General features: G+C 40.3%; 1 protein-coding gene across 9 annotated transcripts in view; it reads right to left on the minus strand.

The window, feature by feature from the left end:
* Positions 1-15,598, minus strand: part of ARHGAP32 (Rho GTPase activating protein 32) — a 174,088-nt gene that overhangs the window by 29,754 nt on the left and 128,736 nt on the right. Inside the window, exon 1 of one of the 9 annotated variants that reach the window (XM_074357078.1) lies at positions 9,608-10,377. The exons of the other annotated variants lie outside the window; for them this stretch is intronic. The gene's annotated coding sequence lies outside the window, so the exon portion shown is untranslated. Of the gene's footprint in view, positions 1-9,607; positions 10,378-15,598 lie in introns of those variants that run through there. 9 annotated transcript variants of the gene reach the window in all.

Here is a 15,598-nt window from a genome sequence, read left to right on the forward strand (position 1 = left end):
CTCAGAACCCTGCGCCCCGCCATGGCACACCTGGCACTGAGGGTTCTGGGAAATCGTGTGGCTACACATGCAACCTGGCTACTCCGTGTGGCCACGCTGCTTCTCCTACCTTCCCAAAAAACGCTACTAAGTAAATTAGGAATCTTAAATCCGTACTTGTAATGCGAATAGGGGGTGGCAACTGTGGTCTCTTCCTACCAATATATACCCCATATGGTCTTAAATAATTTCTAAGTCTTCAAAGGAAGAGTAAGCTATGTTCTGCACAGCTTTAGTGTTGCTACTGTTGCTACTGTACTCGGCATTCTAATCCACTGAGGAAGAGAGAGTTGTGGTGAAAAGCTCTGGCTCCCACAATGAAATAATCAATTATCTATCAAGACAGATGAATTTCAATGTACTGGATTTTAAACTAATAAAAATACTCAATTCAGTTATAGTCAAATTTGAGGATCTAACAACACTTCCAAATATAAATGTGTTCCTTCATTTTATATGTTCTTCCCATTTCTTAGACAATAATATGGCTAAAAGAAGCTTCTTTTGGACACCACACTGTCCGCACCAATTACCTTATAACAAAACTAGTAAACTGCTTATTAGCAAACTACCTTCTGAGGACCAGAAGTATGCGACACTGTCAATTACATCAGGAGACTTCTGAAGAAGGCAGAGTGACGGATCGGTTTTAGTCATTTGTGTGCCTATCAACCCATTTCAGCGGAGGAACCTTGGAATGCAGTGGGAAGTGTGTTAGGGTTAAAGTCCACCAAATATGCTGGAGTAGAGAAATGAAAATGATAACAATGACATTTTCACAGATAAAACACACAAAAATAAAACACAAAACAGTACTTAGACAAAAGCAAATCACACCACTGTGTACTCGAATTCCCTGTGCTTGAAGTTAAAATGCAACCTGTGCCTCAATGCTCCTTTCTTCCGTATCATTCAGACATTTCACATCTGCAACCTTCTTTCAAACTTGAGACAAACCCAACCAGACCAGTCTCTCCAGAAGTTGAAAGCTTTAGCAGTATGGCACATAATTTAGTATCTCCAAGGTAAATCTTTATGATACCAATAACCAGTCTACAGGGGCACACTGAACTCTGACACACAGAGCTGGGGCACTAGGTGTCAGTGTTCCCAATTCCACAAGTACAGTATTTCTCCAGCAAAACCAAAGAACTGTTACTTTCTCACAACACTTCACTTAAACCAGAGTTCTCTAAACTGGGTCTCAGAAATCTTGACTGATGTGGGAGAATTCTGGGCTTGGGTTAATTTCTCAGGAAATTAAACTAATCAAAGGAAGATGGTTTGTGCCAGATAATGGCCTCGGCATTATTTATTTGATTATACACACCAAGTGCTAAGATCTGTAATAAAGTCAGAAAGTCAAGCAGACAAAACGAGAGGGTAGAGGTGGGATGTACAGTACCCGAAGAGACTGTCTTGATTAGGTCTAACGTATAATAACGTATGAATGTAACGTTTAGCATGTCCAGTAGATTTTCACAATTGCACACAATGTCCTCTCTTTTTGCATAAAGTTTTCAAACACAGATTAGATGACCATTTGATGGGAATTCAACAGACCGGAATAGAAACACAGGGAGCTGGATTCCAGGGTATTTAAGGGTTTTATAACCTCTCAAATTCTGCCTCTGTTGCATATTTTGAAATATTTTGTTAATAAATATGAGAAGATTCACATTTTAGTACAAAATTTCATAAATTTGCTTTCCTTTAAGGCATAACAATATATATACATTCATACCAATAGATATGGAGAAAGGCTTTTTCTCTAAGCAATGTCAAATTGATTTTTCCTTTACTTTGTTATTATTTTAGACTAATTTTCTACAAAATTCTGCTCTTCAAGATCAGTCAAGATGGCAGAACAGAAAGGCCCTGCACTCACCTCCTCTCACAGGCACACCGAAACTACAACTATTCGCTGAGCAGCCATCGATGAAAAAGACCAGAACCTACCAGGAAATATATTCCACAACTAAAGATATAAAGAAGAAACCACAACAAGACAGGCAGGAGGGGTGGAGTCACGATCTAGTCAAGTCCTGGGTCGGTGACCCACAAATGGGAGGATAATTACAATCGCAAAGGTTCTACCAAAGAAACGAGGGGAAAAGGAATCCAAATTGGAAAGGAAGAAGTAAAACTGTCACTGTTTGCAGTGATGCTGCAAATGACACCATACACAGGAAAACCATCAAGACGCCACCAAAAGACTGCCAGAGCGCGTCCGTGAATTCAGTGAAGTCGCAGGATGCAAAAGTAATACACAGACACCTGTTTCATTTCTATACAACAATGAATTGTCAAAAAGAAAAAGAAAGGAAACAATCCCACTTACAATCACATCAAACAGAACAAAATACCTTGGAATAAACCTACATAAAGAGGTAAAAGACCTGTACTTGGAAAACTGTAAGACACCAATGAAAGAAACTGAAGAAACTGAAGATGGAAAGATACACCGTGCTCTTGGATTGGAAGAATTCATACTGTTTAAATGGCCAGTACCTTCATTTTAACTACATTACAGTATTCTTCTGCAGGCACCCACTACAACCTGAACTCCCGCACCGTGAGCTGCCATTAGAAGAGCTTCCGAGTGTTGGTCAGCACAGTCAAGGCTGCACTGAGCAACGGGGCAGTGAGAACCTCCCCGGCACTCATGCGGGGACCAGCGCAGCGGGGCTCTACATCACGTTACGTTCCAACCACATGTCACCCTTGCCCACGTATTCTCCAAAGCGACCTACCAACATTATACTCCCGTAGGCTGCATTTCTGGATTCCCACTCTTCATTTCTTTGTCCTGTTTAGCTCTGTCTTCACTTTTGTCAATCTGATTTAGCCTGAAATGTCACTCTGCTTCCAAACGCATTTCTGTGCTTGCTAATCAGGTTAGACATTGTTTCACGCTGACTGGCCATTCAGTTTTCCTCTTCAGTGAAGTAACTGTTCACACCCTTTGCCTATTTTACTATTTGGCTGTCTTTTTCTCATCAAGGGGCAAGAATCCTTTATATAATCTGGAATTGAATCCCTTGTCGGTTACACACGTTACAAACATGTTCTCCCAGGCTTTGGCTTATCTTTTATTGTATGATTTTCTCAGCATGTCTTTATGTATGGTTTCCATGCTCTAAGACATCTCTCCTTATCTAAACATGCTGTCCTATTTCTTCTAAGCCTTTCTTTCCCTAAAGCTTTTCCACTTTTTTTAGGCTTTTAGTTGACTCTGAACTTTTTCGTGTGTTTAAGATGGGGCAGAGATATAATCACACTACTTTTCTCTTTATGCACAACCACCTATTTCATCACCTTTTGCTGGATAATTCTTTCTCCACTGATTCGCAAGGTTAATTCTTACATGAAAACTGTGTGTAGTGTGTGAGGGGTCTGCTTCTGTGTTCTCTCAGTTCTACCAGTCTACTCTTCATCAATACCTCACCTTTCTTAATCTCTAGCATTGTACAGGTCTTAGCAACAGGGACCTACTGTATAGCACAGGGAACTATATTCAATTTCTTATAATGAGAGGTAATGGAAAAGAATCTGAAAAAAATATATATGTATGTATATGTATAACTGAATCGCTTTGCTGGACACCTGAAACTAACATTGTAAATCGACTATACTTCAATAAAGCGTAGAATTTAAAAACAGTTTTAAATGCTAGATTAAAAAAACTTAAGCCTTAAGCGAAGGCAAGATCTCATCTTAGAAACTGTAATAAACATAGGAATTCTATAAACACTAGAAGTGCATTTCAGTAAACAAACACAAACATAAAAGAATTCCACAGGTACAAGTATAGACAGAATTCTAAAAACAGAAGAACAGTAACGGGCTGCTGATGCTTTAAACAGCAGCAAAGAAACATGACCCAGATTCACATTTACAGTCTTAATGAAACAGCTGAATTGAACTGTGTTACCTAGTATTTTCAAATTTATTAAAAGGGATATTGGCAAGAGATGCCAAAACTAATCTTTTTAAAAATATATATCTGTCTCCTTTATTTGGGTAAATTTAAAACTAATAGAATTTTGTTCCTCCAGAAAGACAGAGAACTTGAAATTTTATAAAGTTACAAAGCAACAAAAATTAACTTATTTTCAGCATGCATTGTCATAGGTCCTGAAAGGATCTATAGGCAACTGAGAAACGTAGCTTTTGAACCAGTTTAGTCAGCATTTGTGCTGGAGAAAATATTCTTATTCAGTTTATAGCTTTGAGTATATCAATTAAATTAGGTTGAAACTAAATCAACAAAGCTTTTACTTGATAATAAATGGACTTGGAGTTAAGTTGATTCACAGGAGTAATTACTTGACAAACTTATAAATAAAAATTCCTTTATGAGCAAGATTCTAATATTTGACTCAAATATTAGTTAAACTAAAAACTCTTTTTCTAGAAACTGGAATAGACCCCCTTGTAACTTTTCTTTTTTATAACATAAAAGAGCTTTAAATAAATAAAGTAAAAGGATGAATATGATATAAAGAAAGCTCTGACAGCCAGTAACTAAAAATATACATGAATAATTTTCAGTGTTTCTTTAGTCTTACAAAAGACACCCTCCAAATCAGAGTTAAAGATTTTCTTGAAAACCAAACTCAGAGGAGTTTTTACATGACGGAGTAAGGACACGTCCAAGAAATTGTCACCGACTCTATTTCTATCTCCATCAATCTTCTGGTCTGTCCTGTTAGATCTGCCTCCTCTCTGGCTCCACCCACTGGCCTGCTCCCAGTACTACAAAGGCAGTAAGAAGAAAAAAATAAATCGAATCATAAACCAGATATCCAATGAAATTACAGTAATATCATAACAGTAATTATAGTACAGCTAACATTTATTGAGTGCTTACTATGCTCCAGTGCTTTACAAGCGTTAATTTAAATTCAGTTTGCGTTAGCCTCACACTCTAAGCGATTTAAACTCAAAATATAAACCAATATAGAAACAGAACTGTCTCCTTGGGGGGAGGGTACAGCTCAGAGGTAGAGCATGTGCTTATTGTGCACAAGTCCGGGTTGAATCCCAGGTACCTCCATTAAAAATAAATAAATAAATCTAATTGCCTCCTTCCCCCCAAAAAAAGAATTGTTTCCTTAAAAGTGTATGTCAGAAGAAGAGGTAGACTAAATAAAATCTAAACTCCCATTACATTCAGTGTAGTGACTTTTAAATATAATAAGGTTATCAGAAATAATGATACTTTATACATTTTCCTTATGTATCTAGCTCTAATTATCAACTATCAAATATCAAATCCTCATATTTCAATTCATTTTCTTTCGTTTATTTGGTGCTATCCTGTAATATAATTTTTGTGTAAAATGTTAGCAATCCTATTTGAAGATTTAGAAATCCACACTGAACCAATGGCCTACTAACTGGAAGCTTGTATGTCTTTCCAATAATAAAACAGATAGCTCGACATAGGTCGTCCATTCACCACGCCTACTACCAGCCAGGCATGAGCAAGTGAAAGTGCACGGGACCAGGACCTGGAGGTGTGGTTTAGGTCCTGACTGAGCAACAACGTGCTCTAAGAGCTTAGACAACGTAATTAACCAATTTAGATCTCAGTTTAAACAATACGACCAATGAGAAGTCTGAGCAGGCAATTTATGAATTGTAGATTTCAGTGAAAATACCTGAGGCATCATGAAGCACTCTGAGAAAGTACAAAGTTAGCACAGGAAGCTCCAGAGTCCGTGGAAGAGGTCTTTGCTTTAGGGAACTTTATCAAGACAAAAAGGACATCACTTAAATTTTCACTGGACAGCTGTATCAAATAAAACAGATGCAGCTTTCTGAATTATCTTGGAAAAGGCTGGTATAAAAATTTAAGAAAGAAAGATCATTGTTAAATGCTACTATTTCATGCATAGTATATTAGGTTTAGCACTTTTAAGGTTAAACTGATTTAAATTAAATCACTTTCTTTTTCTCTATGAAAACGTAGAATAGTAGTAAGGAGTCCTTATGTAATTAATTTACGCAACATGCTTACAACTGTTTTCAGAACTCGATGCATAAGTGCACTGTCTTTAATTGTTAAAGGCATTCACAGTTGTTGACCACGCCAGATGACACTGTTGTTTGTTTCTTTGATTTATTTGCTAGCAAGTCCTTGTTGAACACTACAATGACCATTTATAATACAGTTTTTATTAGAAAATCCCACATACTTTATAAAGATTAATCTCTGAACTAGGTCTCAGGAATTCACTATAGTAAGAGGAAAAAAAGGTAAATATTACCTATACGTTCTTAATTTATGAAAACTTATATTCTATCCGGTTGATACACAGAATGCAAAATCCTCATTGTGTCTCTAGGAACTACTGAGTTTACTTCTAATTTTTAAAGCAGGAATAAAGCAGTTTCAGCCTTGGGTTTCACTGCACCCCCTCCCATCCCAAAGTAGATGCCCAAGAAAATCTGTAGACAAATTTGAGTATTAATTCTTAATATACTGTTGCAATTATGATAGAATAAGAATGTAGAGCATCACTTTCAATCAGTATGTCATAAACAGTTTTGGAAGGAAGGGAACAAACACAGCTCTCTAACTGTTGCGTGTGACAGCTGCTAGGCGCACATCTGGGACCAGACCAGGGATGAGGTTCCGGAATGTGGATGACTGTGACAGTTTTGACTTCTGTACATGCCAACCTCAAAGGAAATCAGGTATTTGAGAAATGTCATGTACATGCAATACTGAATTTAAAATAGCACTGGCAGTAATGGCTCTTGTCTGAAAAAACTGGAAAGCTACTAACAGTTACATAAGTCAAACAGGCTTGCACTTCACAGGAGAGAAGAGGAGGCATTTCGAAAGGCACTACTGACTGGAATGCAAATGGATGACACTAATAGATCTAGGGAATAAATCTGTAGTGAAGTTTAGATAACAGCTTTTCAGACACAGACAAGATGAGAGCAATTCAGAGCAGAAAACAGGCAACAAACTGCTCCTTCCAAATGCCCAGCACAGCTCTTGTGTGAAATGGCACGCCTGTGGGCAACGGAAAGGTTCAGAGTACTTGAATAAAATGAATAAAATGTGTCTCTTTCTCGGGGTTAGCAATGAACACAAAGGAACCTTGGCCGCTGTTCCTAGAGGACTTGAACATGATAAAGCACTGAGTTAAGAGCTTTAAAGTCATGGTTCCCTTGGGAAAACAGGCATCAGGTTCAGATAAGACACTCTTACTATTTACATTATACATGTACTTTTCCAGGAGCTGCAAATTTCAGTAATAACAAAGAAGGCTCGAATTTAGCTTATGTGAGTTTACGGAGATATAAGTAAGTTTTACGTTTTTCTTGCTAAAACTGACACTGATTTATATGTAAAGATTTAAATTACAAATTAAAACAATAAATGTGATTGGCTTTGTTCAACTCAGTACAAAAACAAAGTAAAAAAAATTTTTTAACCTGGTGACTGTACCCCCTCAGTTATTATATAAAAGACTCTGACTAATTTCAGTTCTAAATACAGGACAAAAAGATTTGCATTCTAGCAGAGGAGAGTAGGAGGAAACGAGGTGGATATAAATTTCTGACATTAAAGGATTCTAGCACTAGAATGAGTTATAATATATACAGCACAGAAACATCTCTGCTAAGGGTTTTGAATAATCAGGGCCCTTATTTTCCCAGGATGAACTAGTACTATTTCATATGAAGCTTAAAGACTAGCATTATTTTAAGAGAACATTTATTTATGCATCTCTCTTATAAAAATTAAATCATAACAACTACAAAGTCTTAAGAATTCAGTAATATCAAAGGTAAGAGGACTACATGAAGTTCTAGAAATCTGAACATTTAGAACCCTAATCTTAAAAGTGTGAAAACTGTTTTCTTGAAATTATTTTTCTTTTTTTTAATTAGATTAAAATGCAAGCATACTTACTTTGATGTCATATAGTCCTCTGCACTTGATTAAGCTATGAAGTTTGGTGTGGAACACAGGGGTGGGTTTTGTTTGTTTTTGTGGTGGTTTTGTTCCCCGCCCCGTTTTCTTTTTTTTCAGGAGCTGGAGGAGAATGGTTCTGTATTTGGAGAACACGGAACTGATAATGAGAACTCCTTATTTAAAGGCAGCAGTCTCAGAAGCTTGCCCTAAAAAGACCTGACCCTTAGCATGGGGAATGAGGACATGGACTTTGGAGTCAGACAGACCTGAGGGTTTGAATCCACTCTCTAATCACTTTCCAATCTGCAAAGTCTTGAGCAAATGGCTATTTAAGTCTCAGTTCCCTCAAACACATAATGAGAATGATCCTACCACTCAAGGCTCATGTGGAACAGCGTACGCCAACCACCTAACCCAGCAAGTGTCAGTGAACAGGAGTTATTTCACCCTGTAACCTCTTTACTTCTGGTCTGAACGCTTTTAGAATCCTCCAACCAGACCCCGAGCCAGCTCTCCAACCAGGTTTAATCATTTCTGGTTGTACCTCCTTAATCCAGGGCTGAGGTCACGGGGAAGGGTGCACACAAACATGGGATCACTTTCCAGTCCTTCCTCCTGTAGCCGTCTTACACATAAACCTAACCTGAAAAACTTTAGATTTCTGCTTTCTCCTACTGAATATCACATAGCACTACATAATATGTTACAAAGGAGAAGTTATGGTCTCAAACTATCATCATATGAGCAACGGTGCTTTCTGAAAAGTTGACAATGAAAGAGAGCTCTAAATTCTGAAGTTACCCATTTACGGTTTTGACGATTAAAATATCACTATCATCTAAATAGTAGTAGGAAAGAACACCGTTTAACTGTGATCTGTGATTCGGAGAAAACGGTGGTCTCCCTATTACCTTGATGAGAAGCACTTATAATCAGGGTCTGAAGAAGCCCCATATAAACATGGAGGACCTCCCTAATGGTAAGGAAATCTCTGTAAGAGGGAAAAAAGACTCAATACAAATATTTCACGGACAGAGGTGATTAGCCTTACTAATGCCAATGAGTAAAATAAAAATACCAAAACCTGAAGAAGGAAGGGCAGAAGGGTTATTTCCTTGTGCTAATCTGAGCAGCCTTTCTCACACAGCCCACCAACGTCTTCACAGTACATCAGTGATGCCTGCTTTCTATGAGTCAATAATTGAAATGTTATTATATTAAACCAGCAGGAAAAAAAATTTTAATATGATCTATACTTGTTGCTTATGAAACAAAGGAACATTCTTTTAATCATGAAAACTCTTTACATTAACCTAAGGCCTAGAAAACATTAAGAGGTAAGCTGATTTAAAACAGAAAAATGAGTATTTCCTGAAACTAACTAGGAAAGTAAGAAAAACATTGCCCAGTACCTACAGAGCACAGTCTACTTCAAAAAATGATCATCTCTCTACACACATGACAAAATTAAAGATCAATTATTGAGCCCTTGGATAATTAAATAACTGCTCACCTAAAAGCAGCCAAGGAAACATGAGCCCAAATATAATATAAAAACAGCCTCAGTGAAATATTCTGAGAACTGCTGGAGTCAAACATCTGAATAATTCACTGAGATGTCCTTACCTCTTGCTGTGACACAGGTTTCAGGATGAACAGTTAAAATTATTCCAAATGACTGTACTCAGCAGTCGGTCCGACAGGATACCCCAGCTCTGCATTCTGTGCAAACGCGGGCAGACCGGATCACAGTCACACTGGCTCAGACCTCGGCCAGCCTGGGACAGCTCCCCGTCGGCCCTGCTCAGCGCCCCCGGCTCCAGCTCTGCCCTCGGCCCCTCTCGGCAGTTCTCGCGGCCCCGTGTCTGGTCCGTAATCAAGCCCCGCCGGCCTGTGTGTGCGGGAGAGCTCCTGCCTCCAGGAGCTTAATCTTCTCTCAGCACGTACTGCTCTGAACACAGCAGAGACGCCCCAGCCCAAACCACACTTGCAGAACAGGCTTCACCAGTGTCGCTCCACCCACCAACTGCATGCAGGTGCCTACGTTCTGCTCTGAAAACACCATTATGAAACTGATATTGAATTAACTGTTTAATCTTAAAAAGTCACTTACTATTACGTTGTTTATATTTGCTATGTAGATGGGAGACAATATACTCAAAAATATGATGGTATTTAGGCCCAAATAAAATAAGAAAGGTAACTGATCAAGCAGGAAGTATTGCCAGTAAATGGCTGAATCATTAAACTGGCAGCAACAGGCTAGGAAAACATACCTTTGAATATCTTTACTGATACTGAGCTCTGACTGCCATTCCACCTACAGAGTCAAAAAAAGGTATCAATTTATACTGCCTCTGTGGGAAAAATTCTGAGACTGGAATGTCTAATCTTTTAATATGCAAATAAAAAGTCCTAAAACCTGAAAAAAAAAGTACTTTTCAAAATTAAAAATCCAGGATTAAACTGTCTTGACTGTGAACTCCTCCTATACACGCTGCTCAAGTGTTAAAACTGTAGCTCTACTTACATAAATATTGAAAAGATTCGATGTTTACACTAAATAACAGTACGGCACTGTTAACCCAATCAGAATTATTTGAAGAAATAAATGAACTGGAAGAGATTAACATATTTTCTATTCCAAATGACTTTTTACTAATACCAATGTAAATCCACATTCAGATATTTGCTTTCAATGAACAAAATAATGTTACTATATGCCAGACAGATTCTAAGCCCTTTACAGATAGTCTTCACCGTAACCCTGCGAAGTTGACCCTAACACTACTCCCAACGTAGAGACAAGGAAACCAAGGCAGAGGATTAAGCAATTGCCAAGGTCACACCAGTAGGAACTGCGGAATTTAAGACACCCAGGGGTTATTTATCACGCATTGTGCCAAAATCTGCTACTGACCAAACTTACTCATTCCTTCCTCTCTGAACACAGCTCTGAATATAAAAGTGTCGATAAATGGTAATCCACAATAAGGAAAACAATGAACTGATGTGATTTCAATTTTGAAATGAAATGAGAATTCTGGTATGTGGCAGAAACAAAACACGTTAATTTTTACCGACGGAGCAGCTGTGGATTTATAGATTTTGCTGAATAGGAAATGAGGCTCTTAAAGTTTATTCATGGTGGAGAAGGCAAAGCCACCCCTCCCCCATCTCTTCCTTAGTCCCGAAGACAGAGAGGGAGGGCGAGAGAAAGAGGGAGCAGAGAGCAAACGGAGAGGGGAGGGGGAGGGGGGCGGAAGGGGGCAAGGGGAGCCCACGCTGTAGAGAAGCCCTGCGGGGGGGGTGCTCAGTACAACTCACAGGCCCCTTGTGTTACCCAACGCCTAAGCGCAGACAGGAATAAAGGCCATGATAGTCTGCCTGTACAGTAACCCTCACCTGAAACCCAAAGGCTGCACTCGACGCCATAGAAACACTCGCGGGGAAAACAATGAGTGTGGGTTAAACGCAGGTGAAAATGGAGTGAGGTCTGTAATCCAGCTCGCTGCATTGTGACAATGTCGGTTTCCTGGTTTTGATAACATACTGTACATTTATGTAAGACGTTACAACTGGGAGAAGTAGGTTTTGAGTACACAGGACCTCTCTCTACTATTTTTGTAACTTCTGAGGCTGTAATTATTTCAAAATAAAAAGTGAAGAAACACGGCTGACTGAAAAGCATTACACTCTGTCTTCTAATGACCGCTTGTGGCACAGGACAGTCACTGCTATCTTCTGCTCATGTGTAAGCAAACGGGGGCTGAGCTGTGAAGGACTGAGATGTATCTGTGTGGGCAGCGGGGGCAACAAGAGAACTCACTGGAAAGGCATTGGCTACCTTCAGTCACTCTGTCATAAAAGTCACCTGAGTTATTCAACCCCTGGACAGTATGTCTAAGTTCTGCCAACTTCATGGCCAAAAATGCATCGGAGTCAGATCTCGCCTCCCTACTTGCACAGCTCCGGCCCTGGTCCAAGCCAGCACTGCCTCGTTACAACAGCCACTGCCCCTGCCCCCTCCTACCCTGAACACACCAACCGCGGCCGGCCTTCAAGTAAGGCAAGTCAGGTCAAACGACAGCTCTGCTCAAAACCTTCTAACCACTTGCCATGTGCCATTTAATTTTAAGTGAAAGCCAAAAGCCGTCCCCTGACCCGTCTACCCTCCTCTGAAATGACGGCCCCACAGGAACCACACCCCAGCGCTTGCTATCCCCTGTGCCGCCCACCCCGGGCTTTAGTTTTCTCCGTAGCACTTATGTAACGTAGTATGTATTTCACTTGCTTGTTCGCCTTTTTTCTCCCTCTTACCGCGCTTGAATACAAACACCAAAATGACAATATTTTTGTCTGCGGTGTTCACTGCTTTAGCCCTAATACTTCGTGTGCACTCAATAAATGTCCCATCAGTGACTGAGTGAATGAATACTGGACATGATCATAAACAGAAAAGCTGCTTTATTTAGGGCAAGGATTAAGCTGATCAGGGGCCTACTCTTGGCACTGGGTAAAGGGCAAATGGGAGTTTAGGAAACATTTTGGTAACTACAGTGGAAATTGTTACATTTATAATTATTAATCAATTTAGAGCAAACATTACGTATAAAAGACGCAAATTAATTTAAAACAGAGTATCTGTCCATAATCAAAACAATCTAGGTGAGTAAAAAAGACACACAAGAAGTAAAGCATCAAATTCAAAATAAGGCTCTCAGTGTCACACACTATTTCCAAATGAGCAGCATAAAGAATAGCTCCTGTATTTCAAGGCTCAAATACAGTCCCTTGTTATTCAAAACACAGCCTTAGGACCAGTGTCATGGAATTACCTGGGAGTTTACTACAAACGCAGAATCGCAGGCCCCACCCTAATGAATCAGGACCTACAGTTTCTAACTCTCCCTCTCGGCACATTCAGGTTTGTGACTCAGCGGCCTAAGGAGCCTTCGTGAAGGACAGAGTCAGGCATTTCTGCAGGAGAAAGATCACAGGCGAGGGCGGGGAGACCCCAAAGTACACCGAGAGGAGAGTAAGCAAATCTGTTACTGATGCCGAGTAGAGATGAGAAAAGAGAAAAACAGCCTAGACAGAGAAATTAGTTCCAGTTTTACAGAGCACCTTACATTCTAGGCTAAAGATTTTGTGTATAATTCTAGCACAAAGGGAAGTCACAAGGCTTTACAAGCTGTATTCTGAAACTTTATTTCAGTAGTAAATGTGAAGGCAGAGTAATTCAACAGGCATTAGTTGTACATCCACTGTGCGTACACCCCGTGGGGGGAGAGTAAGATGAATGAGACACACTTGTCACTTGTGAGGAGACTGCAACTCCGTGAGCAAGTGAAGCAGCTGCTATCAGGTCTGACATAGGACAAACAGGACACACGGGCACCGGGAGAGGTGGCTCAGGGAGGGACAGATCAGGAAGCTCTCCCAGACAAGAAGATTATGGACCAAGTCTTAACATACAAGGAGGATTTCAACTGGGCAAAATGGGGGCGAGGGCGGTTCAGTCTGAGGAGCAGCAGGAGCAGAGGGAAAGCTGTGAAACCACAAGGCCGGAGGTTCCAGGAACACAGAAGCGGGGCCCCGTGGGCGCACAGGAGAAGGCGCAGAAGAGGAGACCGGAAAGGCAGGATGGCCGAAAAAGACACTATGCTTTACATACAAGGAGGAAAGAGTGAAAGATCTTTTTAATTAATTAGCAAGGCCTTAGAAAGGATGATGGCGATAACAAAATTAGCAAATTAAGCAGGTTCCTATAAGCATTTCTCCTCACCCTCCAGGTAACACGTCTTTTGCTCCCATTTGTTTTGTTCACATCAGCCTTATGCAAATCCAAATACATTCTCACTCACTCCTGTTGTAACAGAACCAAAAGATAATAAATAGTTGTTCTGAGAGAGAGAGAACAATAAACCTGACCTCTACTCAGTGTTCCACGGTGGGAAGAATTCTGGGTTTTGAGTCAAATAGCTGCAAGAGAGTTACTAATCCACATCAAGCACTCGGTCCCGCCCTGGCGCATGGCCGCTGCGGTCCTGGGAGAGGCCGGAGATGCCGGCAGGCCCAGCTGTGGGACCTCAGGCAAGTCGTGGAGTCTTTCGGAGTCTCTGTTGCTCCCCTGCTTAACAAAGGGGTGCGTGGGAGACAGAAGTGCACTCCCTACCCCCAGTACCTTGCAGAGCTGTACTGAGATTCAAATTCCAATTTCATGTTGTAAACACAGTATTCAGAAACTCTTAGAGGCACTCTACAGCTCTGTGGTATTCATCAATTCTCTAACTGTCTTTTCCGATGCAGAGGGACAGGTATATCTTGATGTATCCCTCATCATCCGTCTGGGGAGAAAACCTCCCCTAGGAGTCTGCACTCTGGAACGCCTTTAAATCTTCCATCAGTGCCTCCTGTTGTGCTGATTTTCATATCTGACTCTTGAGGTGTTCACTTCCAGAACACAAGCAAGCATGTGTCTAGAGGGAAGGACAGTCAATACAGCCTTCCATGTAGAATAAGTAAGCCGGGATCCATGTTACTTGCTACAGAGTGGTCACTCCATTCTACAGTGACATGTAATAAAGGGACACGGTTACAGAAGAGCAAAGTGCTAGAAACTCAAAGAAAACAGAACAGTCCAGAAGCAAACATGAGACTAAAGGAAAAACTATAATTAGGAAAAGTTGCAAATAAAACAACAACAAAAAGCAAAATACTAGAGGACCAGTTTCCTAAAAGAATAATGCAAAGACTTTTTTATTTCAAAATTATACTACAAATTCAGGCTAATCTGTTACCTTATAAGCTACTTCTTAAATTAATATAAGGATTTCATCAGCATTACATCTAATTACTAGGTTTTTTCCTCAAATAAAAGCCTCAGCTACTTCCATGTCTGCTAACAAAAAAAAAATTCGCTTTTTTCTCTCTTCACCCCCTCTCCACCTTCCTCCCTCTCCCTCCCTCCACCCCTCTCTTTCTGTAATAAAAGGTAGATAATGTGGGAAGATGGGAGATCCCACAAAGAAATTATAAAAAAGACCGAAGTTAATCCTAGATATGAAATATCTGACATGAGAACCCCATCATTAGATGGAGTAAAGAGAAGCTGCACAGCGGGAAGAATCAGTGAGCTGTGAGGCAGGTCGACATGAGGAACTCAGGCTGGAGAGAGGAGCGTGGCAACACCAGAGACACAGCTGACATGCGAAGGAGCTGGGGTTGGGGGAGGTGTGCAGAGGAAATGCTTGAGGTGAACAGCTGAGAACTTGAAGAAAGACATCAATAAATAACCATAAAACTGCTCCATAAACTCCAACCAGGACGAACACAACGAAATCCTCATGTGCTTCCTTCATCTTCCTTCCACCTCAGCCTCGTCTTCCATCAAACTAAATGCCAATTTCTTAGGGACAAGCTTCTACCTTTCTTCCCCTTTTCCTTCCTCTTCTTTTCTCTCTCCCTCTCTCTCCCTCTCTCTCCCTCTCTTTCTTTCTCACACACACACGTCCTTTTCCTTAAGGCACCATGGATACATGCTATCTTGGTCAGGCAATGGTGACTCGTTGATTTTATTTTTACCACACACAAATAATTGAACACACTGAGAAC

The sequence above is a fragment of the Camelus bactrianus genome, chromosome 33, assembly GCF_048773025.1.
Source record: "Camelus bactrianus isolate YW-2024 breed Bactrian camel chromosome 33, ASM4877302v1, whole genome shotgun sequence".
Taxonomy (NCBI): Eukaryota; Metazoa; Chordata; class Mammalia; order Artiodactyla; family Camelidae; genus Camelus; species Camelus bactrianus.